The 21,944-nt window shown below is 39.2% G+C and overlaps 1 protein-coding gene across 2 annotated transcripts in view; it reads right to left on the reverse strand.

The window, feature by feature from the left end:
• Nucleotides 1–21,944, reverse strand: part of GRIA3 (glutamate ionotropic receptor AMPA type subunit 3) — a 415,135-nt gene that overhangs the window by 227,767 nt on the left and 165,424 nt on the right. For both annotated transcript variants that reach the window (XM_051788568.1, XM_051788560.1), the window contains exon 4: nt 18,187–18,271. The gene's annotated coding sequence lies outside the window, so the exon portion shown is untranslated. The remainder of the gene's footprint in view (nt 1–18,186; nt 18,272–21,944) is intronic.

A 21,944-nucleotide genomic window follows, 5' to 3' on the forward strand; every position in this document is an offset into this window, starting at 1 on the left:
ATATATCTGAATTACACATAGGCTACCAAAGCAAGATCCATAAAATGGCCTGAGCCTCTCACGCCCCTCACAACTAGAAAGCCATAGCATTAGGGAGAAATGACTGAATTCTCACTCACTTATGGGTCTGTGAGATATTGCATTAGCAGAAGCTAAGATTTGGTTTAAAAGAAAAAATTTGGCAAGAAAACCACAAACTTGTTGAAAGTCTGTTCCCTGGTGAACCACAGGGAGAAGCAGCTTTAGCTTCAGAGACAAAACAGAGTTCTGGTGCCAAATTCACTTATGATTATGATCCAGCACAGATAATTTGGGGTCTTCTCTAGTCTTGGTCATAAATATTTATTTTCAATAGATGGAATATAGATTTGCATTTTGGATAATGATACTGCTGTATCTGAAACACAAAAGCTCTACCAGTTGTTGCAACTGTCCCCAATTTTCCAAGACACACAGCAGTACTTGCTAACAATGGAAAGGCAGCTTCACACCCTTATGCTTTGATTAAATAGCAATCATGTTATTTTGCTGTTTTGCTCCCCATGTATCATACACATCTGTTATTTCAAAGAAAATTTAGTCTTTTAACTACACAAAAACAAACAGGACTTGAAGGAGAAGGGGGGTATGGGTGCAACATTTCCAATTTCATCACACTTTAATTTCTGCAAAGACAAAATTCTCTTTTCAGTTAAATAAATTTTTGTTAAAAACACGTGCACAAACACAAAACCCAAATAGAACTTCAGCTTGTGAAAATGCAAGCAATGAACTGAAATCAGAAAAATTCTGCTATTTTAAAATTTTGCTTGCAATTAACAAAAAAGATCAGTCAGCTGCAAAGCAAATGGAAAGGAAAATTAGCATCTTCAAATTGTTCATTAGCCCAGACTAGTAACAAATATTTTTGTGCTTTCTGCATTGGCCTCCATTTTGTTTTAGGCTGAGAGCAAGTTTTACAAATGTGTTGTGATCCAGAAAATGTATCATTTTTTTGTAAGACCCTGATATGATTCAGATGCCAGTTTTCTTTCTTGAGGTTCTTTTACTCTGCTCTCTAGGTCCTTATTTATGCTCTCCTTAGATATATGTGCCTCTTAGCAAAAAGGAAAATTTCCTATCATGTCCTACCTAGGTTACAAAGTATTAAAATCATTCCTTATCACGAACTATGCATTAACTTAGGCATTTAAAATGTTTATGAAAAAATGCTGTGAATTCCTTCTTTTTGTGTATTAGTCAAACTCCAAACCCACTGCATTTCTGTGGGTGTACAAGCAATTTAAATTTCAGCAATTTTCTGTTATTCAGTATTACTTTTTATTTCCAAGTAGTGAGGAACTCAACTAAAACTTATGGGCAAACTTCAAAGGCTTTTGACTTTGCGTTTGGTTTGGATGTTTATTCAGACACTGTCAGACACTGTTTCAGAAGCAACGTTCTCCATTGCATCAGAACAGGTTTTTTCTGACTGTGATAACTGCAGAAACGTCAGAGCAGTGTCCCTGCCCTTGTACACCCATCTGTAGAAGGTCTGCAGAAGCCACAGATATTTTCCTGCTGCATTCCAAAAGCCCAGCCAGGCTCATCCTAGCACAGAGGATAATACCTGGCCACTGCAAAATCCTACAGAAAACTGTGCTTTTGATTTCAGATTTTGATACACACTTCTATAAATGAGGCTGGAGTTTCTGAGAGTTTTCTTTTCACTCCCCTTGTTTGATTCACTTGGTCATAGTACTAAAACATGTGAAAATGGGGGCTTTTTAATCTACAGAGTGACTCCCACGTCACCTGATTAGGAATGCTATAGCACTGCAGGAGATTGTCATCAGTCCTATGTTTCAATGAGGTATAAATGTTGCAATCAGGAAATTTGTACCACTGTAAAATCTTAAGCATGGAAACAGGATTCAGTTTTGTGATGGTGTGTGTATTAAAACAAGATGACAACGATCCAGCTACCTACAGCTTGCCACTAATGGAAACGTAATAAAGTGCCCACCTAAACTACTGGATAATGAAATTACATATCAAAATAAAATGAGAAGAAGGCTATAGCATAAAACTAATGACTTTTGTGATGTCTCTGGTGAAGCATAGCTGTTTGTCAGCTGTTACCTGAGGTGGTCAGTCTAACTGTGCTGGAGCTGCTCCATCACAGTCAGCCCCATTCACCCTTGGTGCAATATTAGACCACCGGTTCCAACTCCCCAGATGTGACTTCTGGAAGGGGCAGACACCCTCTACACCATGCTAATCCATAATTTTCTGCAAAGAAAGAAGACCTGGAGTCGCTACATACTGTATTCCAATAGGGCATTATTAGTGGGATATATTGCTCACTTAATTCAGACCTGGTTTTGTTCAAAAGATGAAAATTAAAATAAATGAGCTGAGTGACAGGGAAGGCGAGAATGAGAGCAAGTTTGCCCACTAGAAATACCATTAAGGTTGCTCTTAACTGAATGGAGAGACACTGAACTAGCCCACATAAATCTCCTCCAGCTGAACAAATCAGCAATGCATGTAAGAGAATTAAAAGCTTTCATTCTCTTTCTTTCAGGAAATGCTACAACCTTGTTGTTAAAGAACTTCAACTGATAGGAAAAACCCCAACCTTCTTAGAGTCTAGACGAGGGAGATTATAAAAAAAATTTTCAGTGAATTCCCAGATTCCCAGGCTGTGCACAAGCTTCAGGACACAAGGGCTCCTCACAGCCCAGTTATCCTGGCATGCCACAGCTTTCTGAAGAATTTTGATTTCATTTACAAATTATCAAGGAGAATTCTCTGAGCCAAAAACCAGAACAGAGAGAATGTGAAATAGCTCTGCTCTCTTAAGATGCCTTAGTTGAAGCTTTTAAAATGCTTCACATAGTCATATGCACAGATTTCCTTATTTAGGAAAAATGTGGTGGAGTGAACTACAGGGATAGAATTATGATCCTGAGGAAAGAAGTTGTAAAGAGAGATAAGCAGAAGGAGCAAGACTCGCCTTTTGGTGATTGACAGTGACTTTTAACAGCTTGAATCTTGACACAAGCACCTCAGCTAAATGCTTGTCTCTCATAAGGCTTCAGAAGAATGACCTGTCTCAACCAGGCTAATGACCAGAATTGGAGAGAAAGAAAGATAAAACTTACTTTTAGAGAAGTGTTCTTCATTCTCATCCTGCTGGCATATTATCAGCTAAAACTGAAAATATGTGTGAGGTCTAAATTCTGTCCTAGCTGAAGTAGAAGCTGAGTACACCAAGGCAACAGTCCCTAGATTTCAATCAGGGTGCAATGCTCTGGGGATATTTCCCAAGCTGACTTCTGTGAGTTCTTTCAGTTTTATTGTGGAAAGCATTTCAAGAAGAAAACTTACTGCTTTACAGTTTGAGTTGGAGTTACTACAACTGAACCACTGGACTAGATTCTGACCTAAAGTAAAAATGTCAAGTGAAGTCACCACAACGCAGGAGCCCCTTTGCTCCTCCTGCCTCTCCTTCTGACCACATAAGAAGGTTGAGGAGACTGGAACACCCCTGGAGTTCATTCACTGCCATTTACATCAATTCTTAAGTGGACAAACTCCTTTATACTTGATGTCAGAGATGGGTTAGGTGGCTGTTTTTTTTAGTCTTAGGTATTAGAGGTCTTTTCCAAACTAAATGATTCCACGATTCCATGCTTCCATTTAGCAAGCCAAAGACACATCTTCTGGCAGCTTCCCACTGCAGTTCATAATCTGTTACAGTTGCTTTCTTCATCTTGCTGTTTTACTTGGTGCCATAATTATTTTCTCATTTTTAAATTCACTATTAATTAAGCTCATCTATACTCATTAGTTTAGCTAATCTATCTTCACTCTTAAACTCACACACAACCCCCAGTCTTCATGCTGACGTAGCACTGGTATGGAAAGTTTTATGCAGAGAGGAAGAAAGACCCACATATGTAATGAAATAAGAGGGCTTATAACTGCAGCTGGTTGGGGATTTTTTAATTAAGCTTTTCCTACCCAAAAAAGCCAATTAGTTGGGATTGAAAGTTTTCAGAGACCTACATCCTGTTTAATAAAAATTTAATCTGAAGGTTTCTCTGGTGAAAACTAGAGAATAATCACTAGCTAATACAAATCAAACCTAGGGGTCAAATCTCATCTACAACAGAGGAGGTACTGAACATGCTGCATTTGATTATAAGAACAGCTCTGAGTCCACAAATGCCAGCCTCACAAGTCCCTCACTATGAAGCTCCTTGAGTGATCTAATTTTCATTAGATATTCTGGATTTCATTTGGCACCAGGGCTCAGACTTCAAATCTATGGATTTTTTCATGTAGCTGAAACTCTTGTTCTGAGTTATCCATCCGTTTTCTCCTATAGTTATATTTTTATGGACTAAATGAGAAAGTAGATAAAATGCATTATTATTATTATTACTATTTTTGTTTTCTGACATGTCCTGCTCAGAGATTTTAGGTGATGCTTTAAAGTTTGAATAGGCCATAAAGTTTAGCAAGGAAGTTCTAACCTTGTCTGTGTCCTGCATATAAAAACAAGTCTTCTTGTTTAACTAACAACACGATCAATGCCAATTAACCACTTCACAAGCTGCTGAATCAGAGAATATTGCCCATGGATTGCATCAGTCCATTGTTTACTCTTCTACTTTGCAACTTCAGCTTCTCCCCCAAGCCACAACAATTACTTTATGCCTGTGCTCTCCCTGTCGGACTTTTCTATTCACAATATTGTGTGAAGAAACAAGGAGTTGCCAAGGCAGACCATATTCACAGTGTGTTATCAGCCAATATCCCAGCAGTTGCTTGTACCAGATGTTTCAGAAGATGATAAAAGACCCTACAGGAAGCAGATGTGAGACAATCTGTTCTGCCTAACTCCCATGCAGAACTATATCCAGTCCATAAGTTCATTTATATTCTAAGAGCTTGAAAAAATAAGGCATATTTCCAGTATCAGAATTTATTCATATGTAGCCTCACCAGTCATATCCGGTGAGATTTTCTGTTCTTTTCCCTGCTTTCAATGTCCATCCCAGGAACTCACTTTACCTACAAACATCTTTTCAGATATTGACAAGAATAGACAAGTATTGAAACAGGTTTAAGAAGCTTTTAAGTGTTCTTTTTAACCTTTATCAAAGATAAGAGATTTAGCCAAATGAAGGTTAATGTGTTATTCGGAAAAGCAAAGTAGAAGCAAATTGGTATTATTGTTTTCATTATTAAAGGGAATAATGTCTGTAATCTTGGACTAACAGGTCACCTTCAGGTCTCACTCTTCTGAGTGAATCAGTGAAGCTGCATGCAATAAATGTTTTCAGAAACGTTACTGTTTACAGTGATTCCCCATTTCCCTTTCTATGGACTCCATTTATTGCGAACATAAAATAATTCTTTAGGAATTAGTACAATTCAACATTGCCTATTCTCTTTGGTAAAGGAGGAAATATGAAGATTGTATCTCAATACCCTGAGGATTGTAGGACTCACATCATATTCATGTATTCAATTTTATGAACATCTCCAGAGGATAATAAGACAAAATAGAATTTACTTTTATTTTTTTTCTTACAGCCTATTCTAGGTCTTCTGTCTTTTCAAGTCCATCATAGGATACTTTTTTTCCCCTAACCTCATTTGGAACAGACCCAAGACTGTTTGAACGTGAGTTCCAGCACAGACATTTGGTTGAAAGACAATTTAGATGTGTTTTGGTGATATAGAGAATGCCCTTGTATTTGTGAGTCTTTGAATTATGTTACAGATGTTGGTACAATAGTGTCCCCAAGCTTTAAAATGATTACCCACTTACACAGACTCACAAACACAGAAAAAGAAAAATACAGCAGTCAGCCTTTTCTAGCCCCCAAATCCATCTCTCTGTTGTAGATTTACATTTATGTGCAGAGACCCTCAGAACTGGCCAAGAAGGGAGAAGCAAGCAGAGGGTGCATTATGAACACTGGGAGAAATGTCAGCATTTCAACCTAAGAGCATAGTCTGTTGTCATGACAACGTGATATAAAGCGTTTTCTTAAAGCAAAAGATTGCAGTGTAAATGGAAAAGAAAAACTCAGTTAGTAGAGCAAATTCAGATGATGACTTTATAAGTTTGTGACATGGACTAAAACACAACATCTATTACCATGAAGAGATTTTTAAAAAAATCCCACATAGAACTTGCTTGCTTCACAGAAATGGTGTTGTTTAAAAATCTCATTTATCATTAGAAATGAAGTTTACAAACTGGACTTAAAAAAAAAATCAAATTAATTTCACATGTTTTCTACCAGATATTCAGAAAACATATGATGGTTTACTCCCTCATGCAAACTACTTTTTTAAAGCAGCTTGATTTTTTATGCAACACGAAGGATCTGTTAAGTGCTGCAGAAACACTTAATGTGCCACTGGCCTCCAACCTTATAATTGCAGTGGTCAAAGGGTTGAAAAAGGGAATATCATTATCCCATTTCAAAGCAGGAGAAGAGGCACAGGGCATGTGAAGCCAGAGGCCCAAAAATGACATGAAAAGCTTCCAGCCGTGCCGGGAATTACATCAAGATTGCTGCCGCCCGGTTATGTGGTTTACAATGTCATTCTCCTCTGCTCACACAAAGACAGAAATCGGTGGCTATTTTCCTTCAAACATTTACTGAAGTTTACAGTTATTAAAGCTTTCATCACCTAGTCTTGCCTGAAACGTTAAAATTTTTTTGTCATTGTTGGAAGTGTGACCTGTGCCTCGGGGCATGCACTGGAACAGAGCAGCAGTGACAGGGACACTGAGGCGGCGCTGGCGGCCCTTTGCTCGCTGGCCATTAAAATGAATAGATTACATCTCCCACAGCAGCAAGAGAGAAGGTATTTTTATGCTAGTCTAAGTGACCTTGTACCACTTAGACAAAGTTGGAGAATTTCTCCCTGCACCCCACACCTCCACGTACTGAAAAAAAAAAAAAAAGGCAAAAAATCTTGGCAAATGTCTCAAGTTGGCTTTCTTTTCTCCCTTTCCAGTACAGTTTGCTGTACACAAAAAGCTAAAATATTTAAGAACTAATGAATTAGAAAACTTGGATTTGAATTTTTTCTTGATAGCTCCCAAAAAGGATGATTCTTCAAGAAGAAATAGAGAAATATACCCCTAACCTACCTGCTGCCTCTGCAGATCATCTCATCAGCCCAGTGTTCCTCTTGCCTACGGCTGACCTCTAGAAGTGTGTGCCCTGGCATTTGGTATTACAGATTTGTTTGGTAGTGTCTGGGAGTCAGTAGTGAGGGTCAGGTCCCATGAGGATAGAAAACACCTGAGCACAGATGAGGAGATTCCTCCTGCCCCTTGGAGAGCACAGAGAGCGTAAAGCAGGTTTTGGCCTGAAAACATCATGCTAGTCTTACAGTGTTACCACCCTTTCTGGTGGGATTTCATTAAAAAGGAACCTGGAGAAGCAGGAACATCAGAGAAGGAAAGGGGAAACCAAAGAGGTCATGTTCCTGTTGGAAAGTGCACAAAGCAGTTTGAGACCACTGTGGTGGGACACACTAAGCACTGTCTGTTGGCAATGACTTTATATTGGTTTGAAGGGGTCTAGCATCCTACAGGATCGAACCTCAATGCTTCAAATAAGCCTCAGAGTTTAGATCTGAAGTCCCCTAAAGAAGAAGGGTTGAATTCAGCTCTGTTTAAAATGGACAATAAGGACAATTTACTGGAAAGGTACATTCTGAGGAGATACTACAGCAATTCTGATATAAAAGATAACTTGTCTTGTTAAAAGCTTACGAGCCATTTGTCATCTCAACACTGTTCCCTGCAATGTCAGGTTCTGGAAAGCTGTGAACTCCCAGGTAATGAAACAACTCAGTTTGTGCTAAGAAAAGTATCTAGTATGCAAAATTATGGCCTTGGAGCTGATCCTAGAAGGTGATGATTACGGTCTCCCCGTCTCTTTCAAAAATATGTGTGTGAGCTCTGTATTATGTGAGAGATGAAAAAAGTGGGCTGTTGAGACTCCCGTGAGCCACCTTTCCATTTTCAGTGCAGGAAACTGCCAGTGATGCCCATTGGGATTGCTGCCCACCCTGGAGCCCTGAAAAAGCAGCATGAGCTTGGAAAAGCTTCCTAGATGCTCATCGTGGGGAATTTCTGGCTGGTTCTAGACCTCTCAATATGGAAACCTTCCCAGGTTTCCTTCCTTTACTGAAGATCTGGAATAACACTGCCTTAGCTCTGGCACTGCTAAGACTTCTCCAATAGTTTGTAGCAGGAAGCCTGCTGGGCAGCATGACCTCTGTACTACAGTAAAGAAAACCACAGGTCATTTCTTGATCTTCTGCTGTCACCAAAATAACCTTAACCCAGCTTTGATTTTGTCCTCCAGTTCTGTTCCTGAGGCAAAAAGGGCCATATTCACATTCTTCTACCCTTTGATTACCTTATGTTATGAAGATTATAAGCCCCACCATGTGGAAATTCTGCCTCTCCCAGGTTTGCCCTAGTACAAAGGGACTCTTGGGGGCAGGAGGAGTTTCTAAGGGTTACAGTAAGATAGCAATAATCATGTGAAGTGTGTCTCTCCACGAACTACCAAGATTAACAAAATGATTCTAAGAAATCACAGAAGATTCTTGCTCAGTGATATATTCCTCACATTAGTTTGGAGTCTGATATCTGATGTTTGAAAAGGAAGTTTTCATGTTACTTCCTCTTTAGAGGATTTCAGGGAGAACATAATACAGGGAACATTGCTGGGGCCTACCCATGGTTTTTGACCTAGAAACAAGATTGCAAAGTAAGAACCTGCTCCTCCATCTGGTGTATAAGCTAATAATCCTCCCCACAAGAGCAATTCAGTTAACTGAACTGATTTCATACCATTATTGCCATGGTGGGCCTCTATAGGTGGTCCTCTAGATCACATCAAATACAGCCTGGCTTTCAGATGCAAGTGTGAGGTTAGATGAAACTGGCAGGTAGAAAAACACATCTTTGTATTCGTAAATTCAGCCAATTTGTTCAGGACTTGCTGAGAAACAACCCCATGACACCAGTTTAGAAAAGAAAAGAGATAGAAAACAGAGATTCACTCTTCTATTTACTTTGAACAGTGTAACTGAGAAAAATAAGAGAGAACACAAAATAGAGTCAAAATTATCATCTTATCTCTATGTCCACACCTGTGGCTTTGTTGACACCAGGCTGCATTACATGAGATTATCGAAGTTGGAGCTAACCTTCATATCTTTGTAGCATCAAGTGAATGTCAAAGTCATCATCACAGGCACAGCAGATCCTATTTGCTCTGTTAACTGCACCAGTAACATCTTTTCAACATATGTCTCTGAAATACAGTTTGTGAGAAGGAAGATTGCTCATTGGAGCAGCAAGGAAAGAAGCACAGAGATACTTTGCTACAAATAGAGAACTTCAGTTATGTCATTGAGATCAATGGAAATTCAGAGGAAAGCCTGAATAAGAAGTCTGGGATTTGACCCTAAATCAGCTTACACAATTTTCAACAAATTGAGTTTTTACAATCTGGAGGAAGCTCTAATTATGTTGTCATAAAAATCTCAGCACTGTTGAAATCTTATTTGTGAAGTCTCAAAGAAGCATCTATAAAGGATTTTCTTTCCCATTTTGTTCTGATAATTGGCAATATATGAGGTGTCAGATTAGAGAGTGCAATGTGGGACATGCCCCTTCCATCCCCTCTCTGAAAAAGGAAACCAATAAACAATTGGCTGGGTTTTATTATGTTAAAGACCAAAGTTTCAAGCTCTGACTCTTCATTTAAAGTTCCCAGAGACAGGGACAATTAAAGGGTATGTTTCCTACAAAGATGAAACATGAGTTTAAATGCCTTCATTCATGAGGTGACACAAGTAAGTGTCTAAAGGCAGATATCACAAACATCAGACTTCCTTGTGTACCAGAAACACACAGAACTTCAGGAAGACAGTGTGGAAAATTTCAGGGAGACAATAAAATTTTTTCACTAGTTCAGTGAGAGCACAGGTTCTACAGAAATAGTTCAGCTGTAGCAAACTTCTGCCAAAGCCCTGGGAGTTTCCATGAGAAACACACAGAGGTCCTGGCAGCTCACTGGATGCCTTTTGGCAAAACTGGCCTTCCCAGGCCTGCTTGCTGGGGACACAACACCTGAGGAACATCTTCCAGTTGATGCCCTCCAGCTGCTGTGCATTGAGGGTGGTGGGCACGAGCTCAGGGTTCTGCAAGGAGGCCCAGAGGGAAGGATGGGGAGGCCCCTCGGAGTCAGGCCAGAATGGGTACTCTGCTTCATTTATGAAAAATTTGGAAAAGGATAACAGTTATGTTTCAATGCAAACATGTCAAAGTGCTCAACCTTCCACTGAAATGGAAATTCTCACTTGAACAGAACTGTCTGAAGCCTGCTAGTGTAACAGCACATGTCTCTCACATTTAAACTATCAAGAAATCTTTATTACTAGTACTTATCACTGTGGCATCAAAAAGACACCATGTTTATAGCAACACAGCATAAAAGTAAAAAACATAGGAGAGGTAACAATAAATAGCTGTTGAGTGCTCCTCCAAAAATATGGCATTATATGCACCATCAGCAGCCAAGAAATATTCCTTTCCAAGAGTTGCTTTCATTTGTGAAAAACATTAATATTCAAATGAAATATTTTCTTTTATGATTTTCTCACTTTTTTTTTTTTTTAGAGGAAAACGTGTATTTCTGGCCTGATCTCCCCAAGAAATTCCTTTAACATTAGAACTGAACAGACTTTCATTTCAACTGTGTTTTAAGGAAGTGATATTAGACAGAAGAATTGTCTGCTATGGAGAAGGCAATCAGTATTCATTGCCAGCTGAAAGGTGTCGACCAGGCTGACACGTTGACAATGCTGTATTTCCACACATCTTGTTTTAATTCCAAAGCACATATCTGTAATGTGAAACTGTATATTCCTACGGCTGCACTCACATTCAAAACCGGCCACGTCTGGGCAGACTGAAATTCTCTCTTGCCCAACATCTCCAGATTCTCAACAAAAAGCAAAGGGATTTATTGAACCAAAGCTTTTTTGGTATATTCTTCTACTGCCGTGGTTTCCTGACCAGAGGCAGTATCACGGGTTCCTTTGTTACAGCACAGCCTGGGTGCAGAGCACACCTGTAATTTGGGCTTGCATTGCTATTGCAAACATGAACTCCTCACACGCAGTGGGAGCGGAGCCCGGCTGTTTGCCCTGAAGCTCACAGTACATAGACACGATTTAGAGAAACAAGTTTATATAAATAAGCAAAACAAGCCACCCATTCACTTTAACATTAACCATTTGCATAATAGTGTCTGTGTTGTGGTTCACACTCAGTGGGTGATTAAAGTACCACAGCAGCAGGGTGACAAACATGCAGGAGCTGGAATTTTTAAAGGAAAAATGTTACATTTTGCTGTTGACCAAGATCTCATATATATCATTTGTCCATTTGTACTAATATTTTTTAAAGAAAAAATTGCTGAGGGAAAGAGTACCACGTAGCCAGCCAAGAAGCAAGCACAGGATAAGCCTTACACCTTAACTGCAGGGAGGAGAGTGCCAGCTTACTGAGGTGAAAAATGAACAGAGGAAGAATAAGCAAGAATCAAGTTTTATATTAGGATATAGGAAGGAAATATTATTATATTACATTATATCATATCAGTGGACTGCAGTGATTTAACACAAAAGAACTCACGGAATGCCCCAATTCATTTCTAGTAGTTCTCACTGTCTGCCCCAGCACTGCCTGATCCCAGGCAAAGGCTGAGTGCCACCCCCTCCTGCCCCAGTTATTCCCTGTTGCAAACAGCACTACCAATGCTGGAGATGTGAAGTACCAACCATCCCGCCAGGCAGGACTGGGGTCTCTCCAAGAACCACAACCTTTCCCAGCAGGGAGAAGGGCTGGGCATTGGCTTCCTTTGCTATCAGCAACTCCAACTCCTCCACTTTGCTCCTGAAAAACTAAGCAGCCACTTGGGCACGCCACGTGCATGCACTTGTATCTGATGATGCGCTCTCTGGAACACAAATCCTGCTCATCTTTTAAGTGATACTATTTCATGATGTGCCAACATACTTTACTTTTGGTAATAGCCCTTCACCTAACACAATAAGAGAAGTGTACTCACTCAGTCCCTGGATACTGTTTAAATCACATTCCTAGCAACGAGCATCCTTTGCCAGGAGTGCAGGGTAGAGCTACCTGCTCACCATGCTCATCCTCCCTGATTAGTGGACAGGCTCATGAGGATGCTGGGCACAGTGTCCCACTCTCTGCACCAGCACCACGGCAGGATGGGAGGCAGAAGCAGACAAAACTCCTGTGCCACCCTGGTGTGCACTGAGGAGCAGAAGGCCCATGCCTTTGTAGGTTATCAGCACAGCAAGTGCTTCCCCTCCTCGCTCAGGACATAATCCTGATGTCCATTCAGACCCCAAGCGCTATTTCTTGACTCCCTCCTCTCCCCCAGCAGACTCCTCTTGCCCATGTACCTGCTAACACAGGGTTTGCCCTTTTTATTCCAGCTCAGTTTAAAATAAACATGAAACTCCCCAGCATGTTTGACTTGTGCTCCACAATTTTTTTCATGTGACAAGGCTGCTGCTCCCCGGCAGTCTCCTTATCTACAGCAGAGATCAATGCAATATTCTACTTACCTGTGATAAGCTGCATCTTCAGGCCATAACAAAAACCATTTTATAAGGGATTTTTCAACGTTGTCTATATATCTAGCAGGTATAGACCTCTCAGAAAATTAAAGTAACCTTTATACTCCAACAATAAATCTAACATTTTATAAACACATAATGCCCTCATAGATTTCATATAATTTATGGATTGCTCTTTCATCTTTTTTTTTTTTTTAGTTTGGAAGAGATAACATGCTTAGCTTTGTCCTGTGTTTGCCCAGTGTACGTAGCTCTAGCTGCACCATCACACCTAACATGGCTTATTTTTCACAGCCCATATGGATAAAATCTTATCAAACCAAACTCTTGCTGAAGTCCTATCCTTTCTAGAAAACACCCTTAACTCCAGGTAGAGAGGAACTGACTGAACTTGTGAAACACAAACCTTGGCATCTTCAGGAAATTATATGAAAAAGAAACTCGCTGCCTTATAGAAACAGTGTATAGGAAACCAAACAGCTGTTCCCTAAATCCACTGAAGTGCTCTCAGAACAGGTTGCCACAGTTAATGAACATTTTCCAGCATTCAGGAGTGGAGGTTTTTAAAAGATGGAAATGATACATTCTCTTTCCTTCCTTTTTATACAAAATTCTCCACTTCAAATGTTAAATTGCTCATTTTTTCAGTGAAAATGTCAGTGGAAAGCTTCGCATGCACAGAGAACACAAGGGAATGAGAGTTGGCCAAGCCTCCAAACTGTTAATTCTGCAGTTCCTGAAGGAACTGGATGAAACCCACAAACAGTTAAGGAAACTGGGAAAGCAACTGGACATCAGAAGGCAAGTTGAATTCAGGGAAGACTCTGTGCAGTCCCTCTGCAACAGGCAGGGTCAGCACAGCCCGGCAGCAGCAGCAGTGGGATGTCACAGCTTTTCTAGGAGGACAAAAATCCCCCAAATACTCAGAGATGAAAAACACACCAGTTAAACAAGCTAGGGTTTATTTATACATCTATAGAGCAAAGCAGCCTGGAACAAAGCCTGCTGCTTTTGTCTGGTAATTAAGAAAAGCAGTTTGTGTGACTCCAGTGGATTATCAGGGAATGTAAGTCCAGCCCTTTCAAATGTCAGCATTGTTCTACCACCCCCTGCATTTTAACAAAGTCACAGTGTAAAAAGGACTAATTAGTATGGTATGAAAAGGCAGACATCTAAAGATGATATTTGATGCATTTCTGCACCAGAACCTGTAATTAATTACTTTGTGCTTGAGTTCAGATAGGTGTATTGAAAAAAACCCAAAAGATTAACCTGCCTGCTTGCAAATTCTTTTAGGGTCACTACTAATATTGTTTTTGGTATTTTGACTGACATTTCTCTTTCTCTTAAGTGCATTGTAATTTTGTTCTAAGGAAAAAGGAACTATATGGAATGTTTTATTTAAAATTTTCAAAGTATTTTCTAATTCTTTCCCCTTCTCAACACATCTCATGTTCTCCAAGCTTTTTCATAACACAGAAATGAAAACCAGCAAAGATATAAGAGCATTCATAATGCAACATTTAGGTAATATGTTTAATTAATGTGAACAAATTCATCATTTTATTCTGGCTATCAAGATGTTTTAAGCAACACAGGGTTTTTACCAAGCATGAAATTGGTGCCATGGCCTACAGAGCTCTGTTAGAAACTTACTTTGGATGCTTTTTTGCACCACCAGTTACCCTACATGTTTATCTCCATGCATGTGTGCTCATTTATACATACACTTATTAGAACGATGAAGCTGTAACTGGTATCACAAGAGCATTTACCTACTGTTCAAGTTAATTATTTGGACAGAAATGACAAATAGTGTTTTAAAAAGGAAAATGGCATTGTCAGAGTATCTAATGTGAAGAAAGTATAGTTAAATTGAACAATTTCCTATCTCATCCTGTCCAAATAACCTGTCCCAGTCTTCTGAAATATTAATAAAAGAATAATTATTACCATTTATGGTCAAAATAAAATGCTATTAATGGCACATGATTTTATAGCAGTTCCTAATATTTTCCTTTAGCAATTGCCCATTTATTTGACTTTCACTTGGCACCAGCTTATTATTGCCCTCAGTGTTACCAGAAGGGCACATTTACAGAGAAAAAAATATGTCATTAGAATCAAGATTAATCAGAAAAACATTGATTTTTAGAATAAACAGAGAAAAACATTTTTGGTGAAGAATGTGCCTAAACAGCCTGAGATCTTGTTTATCCAAATCAACACTGGATAAGGAACCACATTTACTAAACAGGTTTCACAGGGAGCTCAAGACAATCCTGCCTGGACTCTCTCCACAGCTGGATTCCACAGCCACCAGCAGGGGAGAATCTTTGCAGAGATTGTCTATCAGTGGCAAAATTATGTTTAACTCACAGCAAGACATACAGATGTCATACAGTGCACTGACTGGAGCAGACATCAAAGAAAGACAACATCCCTCTTCCCTTTGCCTTGTGATTTTGTTCTTTCAATTTTTAACACTAATGGAAGCCCAGTTCCAACATTCCTTGGAAGCAGCACAGTCACCCACCAAGGCTTTGAGGAGGTGCTGGGACCCATCCACTCAGATGAATTGTAATTGTAATTATAGGACCAAATATAAAGGAAAGAGAGGTAAACACACAGTGATATTCTCTTTGCTTTAAGCTTTTTTCTTTGAATTAAAACTAAACATCCTCCCCCTTCTAAGAAAAAGTCCTGCCTGAAACTTGAAAACCACTTATTGCTGCTGAGCCTGTCTGTACCTCAGTCCTCAAGCCTTGAAACTTTCTGAAGATGTCTTAGCCTCATACACAGAAAAAGCATTAAGTTGATAGACACTTGACCTAACTAAACTTTTCAATTACTTCCTCTAAGTGTGGTTATAGTGCAAATAGGTTTCTTGCTGTTAAAAGAACAGGTTATAAGCTGTTATAAACCTCATGTGTTTCTTCACAATAGTCTAATTGTAGCATTTGTGCATTAATTCCCAGAAAAATAGTTTGTAGCTACATATGACTACATTAAAAAAAAAATCTTCTTTTGGACACATTATTATAAACAAAGACATTAATAATTCAGGATGACCCTTAGGTTCTGCTTTAAAACCAGAGAGCATCCTCAGGCTCTTCACCAGTGTACGGTTTGTGATCCCCAGCTTACACAGGTGTATGAAGGATGCAGGGACTGTCACGGAATCCCACCCTCATCCTATGTTCTCAGAAACAATATATGTCTGTACTTGGGTCAAAATACACAGATGATTCCTCCTGTACAGGATAAGTTCAGAAGAGAGAACCTTTCCTGTTTAAACAGACAAGCCAGAGAGCAACACTATCATTCTTTCTTTTACTTCTCTCATAGAATGAAGAGTCAGACAAGAGTGAATTTTCTTCAGGGTAATCTCCACAGCAAGACTTTGCAAATATATATTTCTAAGAGTGATATACACTCCTCACTCATGTGAGTGATTTCAGCAAGGCTCAATAACTTCCTCGTCATTGCCTCACAAACTCAGTAGGACACAGCAAGTAACAAACCCCATCAGTTTTCAATATCATGCAGGTTCACTCCAGCATCCCTTCCTAATTCTTAATGCACCCTGGCCTTGAGCACAGCTATTTGCTACTACAGGTGAGGCTGCACAAGCATATGGTGAGTGGAGGCCCAGTGAGCTGGAACATCCTGTTTCAGCTGATATTCTGCAGAACTGTTTGGCTATAGGAGCTCAGCAATATATTTTGATAGGCTTGGCTATGCAGCTATAGATCTAGTTTGCTTCCCACTCGGATATTGTTCATGCTTCAGTTATCATGCACAGAATTAGTGATAAGCAATATTAAGCAGAGCACTCTGTATCACAGTTCTGCCCAAAAGGGCTGATAACAGATCCCAGTCTCTTTATGTGTTTTGCCTTTACAGGAAGCTGAGTGACTGCTTCCCTGGGAAGCAGAAGCTGATAAGTATTCTGAGCTTTATGTTAATGCAATGTCTGTCACATCTCTCTTGCACCTTCACCAGGAGCTTTCAAAGTCTTGGTGGAAATACTAAAATGGAAGACCTTTCTGCTAGTGCTTTTTCAACAAGGATGCTGTAATGCAGAAATAACTAGTAAGGATATTTTAACACCTTGCTATGCATAAAAAAATGTATGATCTTCAAAACACAACTGCTGACAGCAATTAGCATGTATTTATAATACATCTGTGTGTAACTGCATTCTTACCTGGTTATTGCAGGATACAGAAATAACCATTCAGCTTGATGTGCTACAAGCCCACAGATTTCTTAATTTAATGCATGTTCAGTCCCATACTGTTTGAGGATGTTATTTGCAGGCTTGGAGTTCTTTTCCTTTCAAATTTAAGTCTTGTGGCCTGATATTTTTGTTAAAATATCTAGAGGTTATACTTGTCCCCTCACTGGCCAGCCTATGGTGCTGGTGCCACCTTATAACCATCGCTACACAAGCCCTTTGCCTGTAAACAGGTTGCCCTTTTCTTCCTTCCACATGATTCAAGATCACATTAATAAAACTCTGAATCAACACAGTACATGCAGAGAGTTGCAACAAGACAGGGATCCCTTACCCCTTGGCCAGGAAAAGTACACAAAATGATTCCAAAATTCCCCAAGAGCCACATCAGATGACAAAGGTTTTCTTGTTCTTCCACCTTGCATCTTTGACGCTCTTGTATATTTTGCCTTGAGGTCCAATATATCAAAGCTTCATGTATTATTTTGCTGTCATTACTTAGCATTTTAGTCTTCAGTTCTGGATTTATTGGGGCTAAAACTTTTTAGTTCAAAGGATTTGCTTTCAGCTCTAAAATTATCGGGCATTTCAGAGGGGAAAAATCAAATGCATGTTCAGATAAGAGACTGAAGACAAGGAACCAAAGATAAGGAACCACAGGAGAACACCACTCTTTGTATCATCTGGCATAGACATATTTTATAACATTGAGGAGGGTATCTGATTAAGATTGATAAAGTGAAAGAACCTTTATGTTACCTACACTTCAGCCCACAGCATGACCTGGTAACCATTTCTCACAGGGTCAAAGGAGCCCCTTTACCAAACCCTTACCCTTGTCAAACAATAACATCAAATGGAAGCATCTCCAGTGGCTGCTTTGCACTAGAGCACATCTCCCCTGCTGCAAATGAAGACATTCACCTCTGTGTGCACCTCTATCTATCCAGCAGATTAAAAACTGTTGAATTCATTGGGGATGTAGAACAAGAGCCTCAGCAGATGCAAGTATGCTGACATACCATAAACAAAGGTCTAGTTCCTGCTAAGGAATGAAAACTATCTAAATCATTCCAATGTATGCTTTAACTGTCATAAAAATGTCCGAAGCTATCTGACTGAAAAACTATGTTAATTAAGTTTGATTGTTCTATTTCATCTTAACAATTGCCTGGAAACCTTGGAGGATATTTTGTTTGGCATCAAGAGAACAGCAGACTCACGTGAATGCTGGGTACCTCTGTGGCTGCTGGTCCTGTCTCAGAGGGCTCAGAATCCATATCAGCACCACTGAACAATTTTGAATTCCTGTACAAGGAAAAATGGACAAAACATTCTTGTGTTGGAGTTATGTACTTCAACTTTATTTTTCTCTATAGTCTCTGTAACATTTTAGATAAGACAGTGCCCTAGGTGGGCTATTAGAAAATATGCTTAATTAAAAAGCAGTATTATTAAATGAGCCACCACTCAAATCTGCCACGATGGTTTAACAAAAAAAACAACCCAAAAAACCAACCTCCCTCTCACTCCAATCCCCTCCAACAAAAAAAAAAAAAAAGTGTTGGAAGGGTCAATATTATTTATATAATATTTTCTTTACGTTTTGGCAACCTTGTAAGCAAGTATCCTCTAATCTACACCTAGATTAACCATGGTCCCTGAATGAGAGACCTGCAGGGTCACTTATCTGAAACCCATGCAGGAGTAACGAGAAACCCAAGAGCACCAAGCTCTGGGTGTGTGCAGTCTATTGCCTTGGGGGGTTCCTTAAAAAGATTCTAATGGGATCCAACAAGGGCAACTTTGATTATCCCATGTTGTTTGAAAGATGCATCAACCAAACCATGGAGACCATGAATCTAAAAGGTAGCTGACAAATCTAGAAGAGAAGTATTATTTGCTAACATTCAAAAGGAAGATTTATATGTCAGATGACTGACTATATTTCAGAAGCTGTCATTTCTAGGAACATCAGTTGGAGATACTATTATTTATTACTATCCATACAGAGCCCCACAGATATTACCATGTATGTGTAGACATTACAGTCAGCAGCAAAAAAAAGACAGAAAGAAGGGAAGTAGAAGAGAGGGAGAGCAGCTTCATATATATATAAACCAGATTTTTCTGAAGAGTTAATCTCAGTGGTCACTTCACCATCTCAGTTTACAAGTTAATTTTGCTTGTTAGTTTCTATGTATTAGTCTTGAGAATTTTTTTTATCAGTCGTGCTATCCTGAAGCAATTACTAACTTAAACGATAGTGAACTTGTTACAAATAAATTCTAGTGTTGTTCTTGAGGGCCTGAGAAAGCTTTTTTTTTCTCAGAGAAACAATTGCATACATTATTCAACATGTCATAGCAGATATATTACATTATTTTGTTACCACATTGCTTAATGGTATTCAAATAGAATGTTATAAACACACCATAAATATCAATCTTAAAAAGACATTAAAAATTTAAAGATACTAAATTACCCCATGTAGGTGAACTAAAGTGATTATAAATTAATAACCATGAAGAAAGTTGAAATTCAGAAGTTCTGAGCAGGTAAATTAAATGTTTGAAAATTTCTATAAAACACTGGGAGAACAGATAAAGTCTGTAAAATCACAATTTTATCTCATCTTTGCTGATTATTAGTACGTGGTATAGCACATATCCAGAAGAGTACAGAGAGAATTACTTTTCTGCAGCTGTAGCTTTGTTTCACTAATCATAGAATCACAGAATGGTTGTCTTGGAAGGAACCTTAAAGATCATCCAGTTCCACCCCTCTGCCATGGGCAGGGACACCTTCCACTAGATCAGGTTGCTGCAGGCCCCATCCAACCTGGCCTTGAACATTTTCAGGGATGGGGCATCCACAGCTTCTTTGGGCAACCTATTCCAGTGCTTCACCACCCTCACAGTAAAGAATTTCTCCCTAATATTTCATCTAAACATTCCTCTTTCAGTTTAAGGCCATTCCCCCTTGTCCTATCATACAGCTCTTCTGTAAGCTGCCACAACTCTGTAAAAATCACTTTTTTCTCAGATTATACTGGATGTCTAAAAACAAGAAAAAGGTTTCCTGGACTACAGAAAATTCAAACTATTTAGCTTCTGTTTCCTCAGCAATTCTGTGTGCTGGGGTGTCCTGCATTTTCATTTTCTCTCAAGTCTTAAATATCCCAATTCCTTGTTGATGGAGTAATCGAGTAACCAAAAAAAGGGACTCTCCTATTGATGTCTATTGAGAGAGTTGCAGCTAGAAAGCAGTAATTGTTACCCTTTTATTATGGGTTTGAGATTTTTTGGCAGGTGGGTGTGAGGAGGACACTCATGGCAGCACCCCCTGCTGCATCCTCCTCCCACCCCGCCACAGACAGACCTGGTTTTCAACTGCCTCCTTTTGCAACTGAGGGGAGCAGGAAATAAAGCTTTTAGCAAGATCATGAGCAGAGCTTTGATTGTGATGCAGTTCCCCACACAGACAGGCTAACATGAGAACAGTGGGACCTTTATCACTACATGTTGAAAACCAGTGCATGTTACAATAAATAAATGGCACAGACTGTTGGGTCCCAACAATGACTTTCTACTCACTGTACCTGAAGATTCAAAACACACCACAATCTCCAGGTGTTGCTCACAGGATTGTGCCCAACATTCCTTAGAGATGTTAGAAATTCATATCCATTTCTTTCATGATGACATTTTTCTTCCTTTAACTGCTTTCAATTTGAGATATAATTCTGGCCAGTTTCTGGTGGACTGTCCTTGCTGAGCAAGGCATTCACACCCAAATTTTAAAACATTCTAAGGATTTAGCAGCATGCAGTCCATTGATTTTAGCAGATGATGTGGTGTTTGCTATCAATACTCTGCCAAACCTTACAGATCAATGGAACATTGACATATAATGTGAATGCATACATGGCTTTAGCAACGGAGCTGTTGTTGCTGTATCAGTCTAAGACACAAGCAAGGCAAGGTTCAAAAGTGAATATAGGACTGTTATTAGCCCAGATAAGTTTTCAGGTACATAAGGTATTCTTTAGCTCTCTTCTTCAAGGACACTGGTTCCAAGAAGTACAAGAAGCTGTGTGCAAACCTTATTTGTAAATGCAACAGTCAGCTGAGTTAGATACATGGCCTCTCTCAACAAACCCTGCCTTGAACCTGCTGTCAGCTTAAAAAATGGGATCTCTCTCTCTTCTGCAGTGCCATAATATTGAACACAGGGACACATTATTAGTTGGTGTGCTGCCTAATAAATTATGCTAAACTAACTGGATTAATGTCTTCTGGTAATATTCATTGGCCGTGATACCTTGTTATCCTGCAGCCTGTGTACTGAAAACAGCAACCAAAGAATCACAACATTGTAGAGCTACTATTCAACTGCTGTAAATATCTAATCAGTGCACAGGGCAGAAAACAACTGGGCAAGTAAAGACAATCCAATCTGGCTTTATTTGGCTCTGCAATAACAGTAGTTATGATCAATGGTGGTTATGAAGTATAAACAGAATGTAGATTTCTTATGAATGAATAAATCTGTAACCATTAAATTAACTAATACACAATTTTGTTAGTCTTTGCTAGTCAGCACCAAAAAGTAAATCTCACAGTTCCAAAAATCTAAAACCTGTGCATTTCCAGCTCCATCAACATGCTTTGAAATATTTTTAATTGAAAGTAACTGATAGAATGTAATGCAGCATTCATCTTGCTGCGGGTGACATGAGGCATACAGTGGAATGTTTTAACAAATGTTTTATTTAAAGACAGACTTGAAAAGTCAGTGGGAGTAATTGCCAGTTTGTCAGCTGAATCACTTTATCCTTTGGAAGAGCTTTTTGTCATTATATTAGATGATTCCCTATGTCAGTGCAGGCCAATTTTTAGGATAAATGCACCTCAGTGTCATGCATTCCATTATTGAATACTAAAATGGTATTTGGGGGCTTGGTTTTACAAAATTGTTA

The sequence above is a fragment of the Manacus candei genome, unplaced genomic scaffold, assembly GCF_025592945.1.
Source record: "Manacus candei isolate 608988 ecotype Guabito, Panama unplaced genomic scaffold, ASM2559294v1 h1tg000003l, whole genome shotgun sequence".
Taxonomy (NCBI): Eukaryota; Metazoa; Chordata; class Aves; order Passeriformes; family Pipridae; genus Manacus; species Manacus candei.